The following is an 8,673-nucleotide window of genomic DNA, read 5'->3' as shown; positions in this document are numbered from 1 at the left end:
AGCTAAAAGGAAGTGCAGGTGGAGAATGAAGAATGGTTCCTGCCTAACTCACCTTGTCCATTCCCATTCACCCTCAGCCTGCAATCTGTTATTTATTGGAATCTGGAGATGGTATATCAAAGCACTTCTTGCTTCCCTTCCTTTGACCCCCCAAGACCTACCCTTATGCTTTTATTACACAAGATACCCAATAACTGTTGCCTGGCCAGTCAGTGGTGCAGACAAAGAGATTGGCAGAAAGAAACAATCCCTCTCAGTGATAAATCATGTGTCTGGTTCAGACACTTGTATTTCATGTACCTTAGCTGTAGCTGAAAGCAGGATCTGCACTTGATGGTTGGGATTTTGTCAACAACATGTTACTCCTGTTACTCCCGGAACTGAGCACTACTTCTGCTTTCTCTGTTTTTGTTCTTTTTTTCAACATGGCAATTAAAACTCTAAGTTTCAGTGATGTGCATGATATTGAGCAGTAAAAGAGCTTTTCAACGCCGAAACCCTTCGTCAGCTGACAATGCAGTATTTCCAGACAGTGCTGAAAACACAGGGACAGCAGGCAAATCTGCCTTCAAAAACTACAAAAACATTCAGAGAAATACTATCACGGGGACAGCCAGACGGAGAAATATCATTCCCATAGTCATGACTTGGAGATGCCGGTGTTGGACTGGGGTGGACAAAGTTAAAAATCACACAACACCAGGTTATAGTCCGACAGGTTTAACTGCACAATCACCTGATGAAGGAGCATCGCTCCGAAAGCTAGTGTGCTTCCAATTAAACCTGTTGGACTATAACCTGGTGTTGTGTGATTTTTAACGTCATTCCCGTAGGATGAGTGAGGAGCTGCTCCTCCAACCATTATTGTCCCCTGTGCTTGCTTCCTATAGGCTCATTAGTGAGCCTATCAACAACAAACGTGGGGGAGAAACAGCCTTTGATTGGAGGAGCAGACAGTAGTTGGTGTAGTAGAAACATAGAATGTAGGAGCAGGAGTAGACCATTTGGCCCTCAAGTCGTCTCCGCCATTCAATATGATCATTGCTGATCATCCTCCTCAGTATCCTGTTTCCTCTCTCACCTCATCCTATTGATCCCTTTGGCTCGAAAAGGTATATCTAACTCCTATTGTTCCTATGTGACTACATCACCTATATGAGTTCATGAGAATGAGAAAGGAGCCCCTGAAACCTAAAATGTAATTCTCAAGAAAATCTGGCAGAATCCTCTAAAAAATTCTTATTTTGTACTCTGACCTGTTATAGACTCTCCTGTTCAAGTAGGGAGGCTATGCAGTAATGCCATGTGTTTCACTAAATGAGTCTGTCATAGCCATAGCAGAGATGAGTGATGAAGCAGTCTAGTCTGGCCCATGGTTCAGTGAAGACTACCTGGATCTTTTCCTCCAGATCATGAGGTAAAAGGTAAGTCTTTCCTGCAGTGGGCATAAGAAGGCCCTGTTTCTACACCGAGATGGTCTGGATGGAGGTGGCTGGAGAATTGAATAACTATGGAGTCACAGTGACTTGCTGCAGTCAGTCAGGGAAACACCATCTCACATCTTCGCCCAGAGTCTCTTGTGTGGTCATGAATAGTTTGTGCAAATAGGCAGCAGTACTAACAGAGAGAATAATGTGAACAGGCTTCATAGCACATGGCAACTGAGGCCAAAGAGTCTGGAAATTTGCCTTTTATTCACTTGGATGCAATGTGAGAATGAGAGGCCAGATGCAGACATTTGGAGGGTGGAGGCAATTGAATGTGTCATTGACTCTACACTTTGTCATCAGAATAAGCAGATCCATAATTCACATGAGAGTGGATGTATGGGAAAATGAGTGTTTTACCTTCTCACAGCTGCCAGGAGGAGGCAATAAATATCACTGGAGAGTGGTGAGTGCTATTGCAAGCAAAGAGCAGGTTGGGCTGTCTAGGAAGCAACCAAACTGCCTGTGGCGTGTGGGCACACAGGATGAACAACACAAAATGTGAAACATCTAAACTGCGATGACTCTTAATGTTTTGCAGATTGTTGCTTCCTAGGACCAGGCAGCCAGTACCATGAGGATGTACTGTTATCTGTCTTATCACCATGCTCTATCAGCACAGTGACACTCACCAGGTCCCCATGGTTTTGAAGTAGTTTTGGGAGCACAATCTGACGAGCATACCGCAGACATGTTCCAGCAGCTGATGGAGGATGTGACTCCCCCGGGTCTCCAGATGATTGGAGGACTGCTGGGCACCAGGTAAATGCTGAGCCTGATGTGGTGATGGGCCTCTGGGTGAGGCCAGAAGAAGCCTGCTCCATGTGCTGCACTGACTAGCAGGAAGTTAGGGTGGAGATGCTCAGGGGATGGAAGAGTCCGTGCACATCAGAAATTCTGTACTGTCTCAGGTTTTCAGGCACATAGTTCCATTTATGGAGAGGATGGTGACTACTGTGGGAAGCCATGTTTGAGCATTCGATCTATGTGTGTCCTCCGATCTGCACTCCATCGCTCTAGGTATGGGCTGAGTCAGCAGCAGCAAGGAAACAGAGAAATGAGGCTCCTAAACTTCTTTAAGGAACCCTTTCCCTTTCGGAAGAGTAGGAGGCACCATTGTACATTCACCTCAAGGTAGCACCCCCCCCAGCCCCACCCCCACACCTCCAGCAGGCCAGGCCAAGCTGGGAGTCCTGCACCAGAGCAGGGAAGACCCAGAAGGTTGGAGCCTTCAATGCCTATGCTACCAGAGGACAGCTACTACAGTCATCCAAGGCCTGAGGCAGGACACAGCATGCTGTCTCCAGTTCATCTGCTGATATCAGTGTTGCATAATGGTAGGAAAAGAAAATTATAAAATGACTGAGTATTGAGCACATAACTGAGATGGGGGCAATTGCAATCAAAGTGTTTGAACAATCTGCTGGATTGGAATAATTGGGCAGGGCAGGCTGGTCGATGCATATCAATGCAGTCCTTGTGTGTCCTGGCACTAGCCAGTGTATGTGACAAAATCTGCTCTTCGTCTATTCTAGGTGGCAGAAGATGGAAGTTTAAAAGTAACTCAGCAAAGGAGGACATCAGGATTAGGATGGAGCTGAGGGACTGGAGTGATGGTCATGCAGGGGCATAATTTGTGTGTAAATCTGGTACGGATCAGGTAGGCCATGGCATCACTTTCACATCTATTCATGTCCCTGACATCAATGAAAGGTGAATTTGGATTTATAGCCTCCTCCTCATGCTCCTTAAATCCTCTTCATCCAGGAGGTTTGATAGTCCTGGTGCTCTTCCCAATTCAATATCCGCCTATGTTACACTGTCAGGTTGTGTGCTGCACAGAAAGCCATTACTATGAGTGACATCCTCTGACTGTGTATGACCCAGCCAATTAAGGCAATAGCAACCTTTTGAAAAGCCTGGTGGGGTGGTCAGTTTGCTCTGGTGAACACATGAGATTGAATGTAGACTTTCTCTTCCAGTTCTGAGGAAGAATCACTTGTTGTGATCCATCCACCAACCGGAGCTGGGCACTTCGAAACCCTCTGGCAGCTATAGGTTGTACAAGATATATACTTCATGACAGAGGAATGTAAATTAAGTTTGGCAAAGAGGTAGTACTTCAAAAGTTAACCAGATGAAGGATGCAGTCCCCTACAGACTGGAAAGTAGCAAATATAACCTTGTTATTGAAGAAGGATGGGAGAGGGAGAATGAAGAACTACAGACTTGATCGTTTGTTGTAAGTAATAGGGAAACTACTAGACTTCATCATACTGAATGAAATAACTTCTTACATAGAAAATAATGCTCAAGCTTGGCATAGTCAACATGGATTTCAGACAGGGAAATCAATGTTTGACAAACTTGACGCAGTTTTTGAGTATGTTATTTAGAGCAAAGATTAAGGAGGATGAAAGGATGTGGTGTATTTGTATTTGCAAAAGCTGCATTGTTTTATTTTTCTTTATTTTTGATTGTACACTAAAGTTGGAAAAAAATACTTTTTGAAGAGCCAAGGTCTATGGGAGAAACTGCTGTATTTTGAAACAAGTTACTAGAATTCATTTTGTCTGCACTGTGTTTGTGCAAGCAATGATGGAAGACAGATAAGAGACCATGGCATCAGGAGGCACGTGCAGAGTGAGACTGGGCCAACAACTGATTGATTGGTTGGTATAATTGTGACTAGTTGTGGATGTCAGAAGTCATCAGAGCTGAAAATGTGTTGCTGGTTAAAGCGCAGCAGGTCAGGCAGCATCCAAGGAACAGGAAATTCGACTTTTCGGGCAAAAGCCCTTCATCAGGAATGAGGAAAGTGTGTCCAGCAGGCTAAGATAAAAGTAGGGAGGAGGGACTTGGGGGAGGGGCGATGGAGATGTGATAGGTGGAAGGAGGTCAAGGTGAGGGTGATGGGCCGGAGTGGGGTGGGGGCGGAGAGGTCAAGAAGAAGATTGCAGGTTAGGAAGGGGGTGCTGAGTTCAAGGGAATCGACTGAGACAAGGTGGGGGGAGGGGAAATGAGGAAACTGGAGAAATCTGAGTTCATCCCTTGTGGTTGGAGGGTTCCCAGGCGGAAGATGAGGCGTTCTTCCTCCAACCGTCGTGTTGTTATGGTCTGGCGATGGAGGAGTCCAAGGACCTGCATGTCCTTGGTGGAGTGGGAGGGAGAGTTAAAGTGTTGAGCCACGGGGTGGTTGGGTTGGTTGGTCTGGGCGTCCCAGAGGTGTTCCCTGAAGCATTCCGCAAGTAGGCAGCCCGTCTCCCCAATATAGAGGAGGCCACATCGGGTGCAACGGATGCAATAGATGATGTGTGTGGAGGTGCAGGTGAATTTGTGGCGGATATGGAAGGAAAGAAGTCATCAGCATGGCAACAACTTTCTGATTGGTTCCTGGACTGGGAAACAGCTTTAATGTTATGCTAAAGAAGCTTCCAAACTAATAAAGGAGCAGCTTCTATGTCCCTTACTGTCTGGACTAAGAGTAGCTAAAACAGCCAAGTGTGGTACCTACCAAGTGTGGTAAGCTGTCCCCTCAAATTTAAAAATTTTAAACGCACTTTATCAATTGCTGTGTGCCTCCTGCAAAAACATGACAGGAACAGTTCATCAACTTCACCAACACCTTCCACCCAGGCCTGTAAAAACGCCATCCCATATTCCCAATTCCTTCGCCTCCACCGCATCTGCTCCCAGGAGGACCAATTCCAATACCAAACAACCCAAATGGCCTCCTTCTTTAAAGACCGTAATTTCCCCACCAACGTGGTCGATGATGCTCTCCACCGCATCTTCTCCACTTCCCGCTCCTCTGCCCTTGAACCCCACCCCTCCAACCGCCACCAGGACAGAACCCCACTGGTTCTCACCTACCAATCTCCACATACATCGTATCATCCGCCGTCATTTCTGCCACCTCCAAACAGACCCCACCAGCAGGGATATATTTCCCTCCCCACCCCTATCTGCGTTCCAGAAAGACCACTCCCTCCGCGACTCCCTCTTCAGGTCCACACCCCCCACCAACCCAACCTCCACTCCCGGCTCCTTCCCCTGCAACCGCAAGAAATGCAAAACTTGCGCCCACACCTCTCCCCAGGGCCCCAAGGGATCCTTCCACATCCACCACAAATTCACCTGCACCTCCACACACATCATTTACTGCATCCGCTGCACCCGATGTGGTCTCATCTACATTGGAGAGACAGGCCACCTACTTGCGGAATGTTTCAGGGAACACCTCTGGGACACCCGCACCAACCAACCCAACCACCCCGTGGCTGAACACATTAACTCCCCCTCCCACTCCGCCTCCTCCATCGCCAGACCCTGGCCACACGACGCCTGGAGGAAGAGCGCCTCATCCTCCGCCTAGGAACTCTCCAACCACACGGGATGAATGTAGATTTCTCCAACTCCCTCATTTCCCCTCCCCACCCACCTTATCTCAGTCCCAACCCCTGGATTCAGCACCACCTTCTTGACCTGCAATCTTCTTCCCGACCTCTCCCCCCCCCCCACCCCCTCTCCGGCCTATCACCCTCATCCTCACCTCCTTCCACCTATCGTTTTCCCAGCACTCCTCCCCCAAATTCCCTCCCCCCTACCTTTTATCTCAGCCCGCTTGGCACACCAGCCTCATTCCTGAAGAAGGGCTTATGTCTGAAACGTCGATTCTCCTGCTCCTCAGATGCTGCCTGACCTGCTGTGTTTTTCCAGCACCACACTTTTCAACTCTTGTCTCCAGCATCTACAGTCCTCACTTTCTCAAGTTCACATGGACCATCTCCAAAACCTCCCTCTCTTTCTGGACCTCTCCGTCTTGGTCTCGAGTGATTGACTCAACACTGGTATCTATTTCAAACCCACCGACTCCCACAGCTAGCTGGACTGGACCTCTTCCCACTCTCCCTTCTGTAAAAATGTGATCCCTTACTCCCAACTCCTTCGCCTCCGTTGTATCTGCTCTCAGGAGGAGCAGTTCCACTCCAGGCCATCACACATGGTCTCCTCTTTCAAGGACCGCAACTTCCCCTCCCCGTGACCAACAATGCTCTCCAACGCACCTCCTCCACTTCCCACACCTCGGCCCTCAGAATCCACCCCTCCAACTGCAACAAGAATGGAACCCCTGGCTTAGATTAGATTAGATTAGGTTAGATTATTTACAGTGTGCAATCAGGCCCTTTGGCCCAACCAGTCCACACTGGCCCGCCAAAGCACAACCCACCCATACACTTACCCCTTCACCTAACATTACCTGACCTGCACATCTTTGGACCGTGGGAGGAAACCGGAGCACCCGGAGGAAACCCACACAGACACGGGGAGAATGTGCAAACTCCACACAGTCAGTCGCCTGAGGCGGGAATTGAACCCAGGTCTATGGCGCTGTGAGGCAGCAGTGTTAACCACTGTGCCACCGTGCTGCCAACAAACCCACCTTCCAACCCACAAGTCTTCGGATAAAGTGCCTTATCTCCTGCCATTTCAGCTACCTTCAGTTGGACCCCATCACCAAAAATATATTTCCCTTCCCACCCATATTCCCTCTGCAACTCTTTAGGTCCACGCCCTCACCTACCCACCCTCCATTCCCAGCACCTTTCCTTGCCGCATCAAGTTGCGTAAAACCTGTGCCCACACCTCCCCCGTCCCCTCTGTCCACAGCCCTAAAGGATCATTTCAAATCCGGTGGGAATTTTCCTGCACATCCACCCACTACATTTACTGCATCCGTTGCTCTCAATGGGGTCTTCTCTACATCGGGAAGACAGGATGCCAACTCATGGAGCGGTTCAGGGAACATCTCTGGGACACATGTAAAACCAACCCCACCACCCTCTGGTCAAGAACTTCAACTCCCTGAGGGCATGCAAGTCCTGGGCCCCCTCCACTGTCAAATCAAACCCATCCACCAACCGGAGAAAGATGTCTACCTCGGGATCCTACATCCACACGGCATCAACATCGACTTCACCAGTTTCAATGTCTCTTCTCCCTCCACCTTATCGCAGATCTAGTTCAGCACCGCCCTATTTACTTGCCCTAGTGTCCATTTTCCTTCCCATCTATCTGCTCCACCCTCCCCTTCAACCAATTACCTCCCAACTGCATCTATCTATCATGTTCCCAGCTTCCCTCCAGCCCCACCCCGCCCTCCTATTCATCTCTCAGCCCCCTCCTGCCCCCGACATTCCTGATGAAGGGCTTATGCCCGAAAAATCAACTCTCCTGCTCCTAGGATGCTGCCAGATCTGCTGTGTTTTTCCAGCTCTACACTTTTCAATGCAGGATCTGGACAGGGAGGTAACAGAAAAGAAAGTCTAAGGAAGTAAAAGAAACATCTCATCAATCCTGCGCACTGGGATGATTGAACTCTGTTGCCTCAGTGTTATTTATATCTTGACCAATAACACCAATTTTGTTTTTGTTTGTCTGTGATTTATGTGCATGTGTGTATAGGATTTTTTTAAAAAGGGGGTTAGCGTTGTAACTAGCAGAGTTATATGTTGATAGTTCATAGTTTTGTTTATCTGGTTAGAATTATTGTTGTAATGAACAACAGGAATCTAGTTAATATTTTCTGTTAGCCTTATTCCATCAAATGGTTAAATTGAGTGTTTTGCATATCTACATGATATCATTAACTTTAGTGGTAACCCCCAGGAGTATTAGATCTTGAGAATCACAGCATTTCACCAAGAGAGCTCTAACAAGAGATTAGGGTCTCCTGTCTGGGTTACTCTGAAGCAGAGACAATGAGGATCAGGATGTGGTTCTGGGGTAAGTGATAAAAGGGAAAGGAGAAACAGCTTCTTGTGACGATGCTGTTCCTTTAAGACGGTTGTTTTGTTGTTTTTGAAGCGAGGTTGTAAAGGCAGAGGTGACAAACAGTCTAGTTTAACAATGGACGTGGAGTGGCCAGTTCTCCCAGTTCAGTTTATTTTAGTTTGTTTTGTAGCCCTAGTAGTTATAAGATGTGTGATTTCAGGAAAGTGCAAGCTTCAGTAAAGAATTCCTCTGATTTTCTTCTGAAATCTCTCTCTGGATGCTGGTCCTTCCTGTCTGTAAGAATCTGTGTTTGAATTTACCTTTTTGCCAAGGGGTGTGTACATGGAATGCTACTATATTGGAATAATTAATTAGTAATAGTTACCATATCAAATCAGTTACGTTTTCCAAT

This window comes from Hemiscyllium ocellatum, chromosome 1 (genome assembly GCF_020745735.1).
Source record: "Hemiscyllium ocellatum isolate sHemOce1 chromosome 1, sHemOce1.pat.X.cur, whole genome shotgun sequence".
NCBI classification, from domain to species: Eukaryota; Metazoa; Chordata; class Chondrichthyes; order Orectolobiformes; family Hemiscylliidae; genus Hemiscyllium; species Hemiscyllium ocellatum.
Note: the sequence above shows the minus strand (reverse complement) of the source record.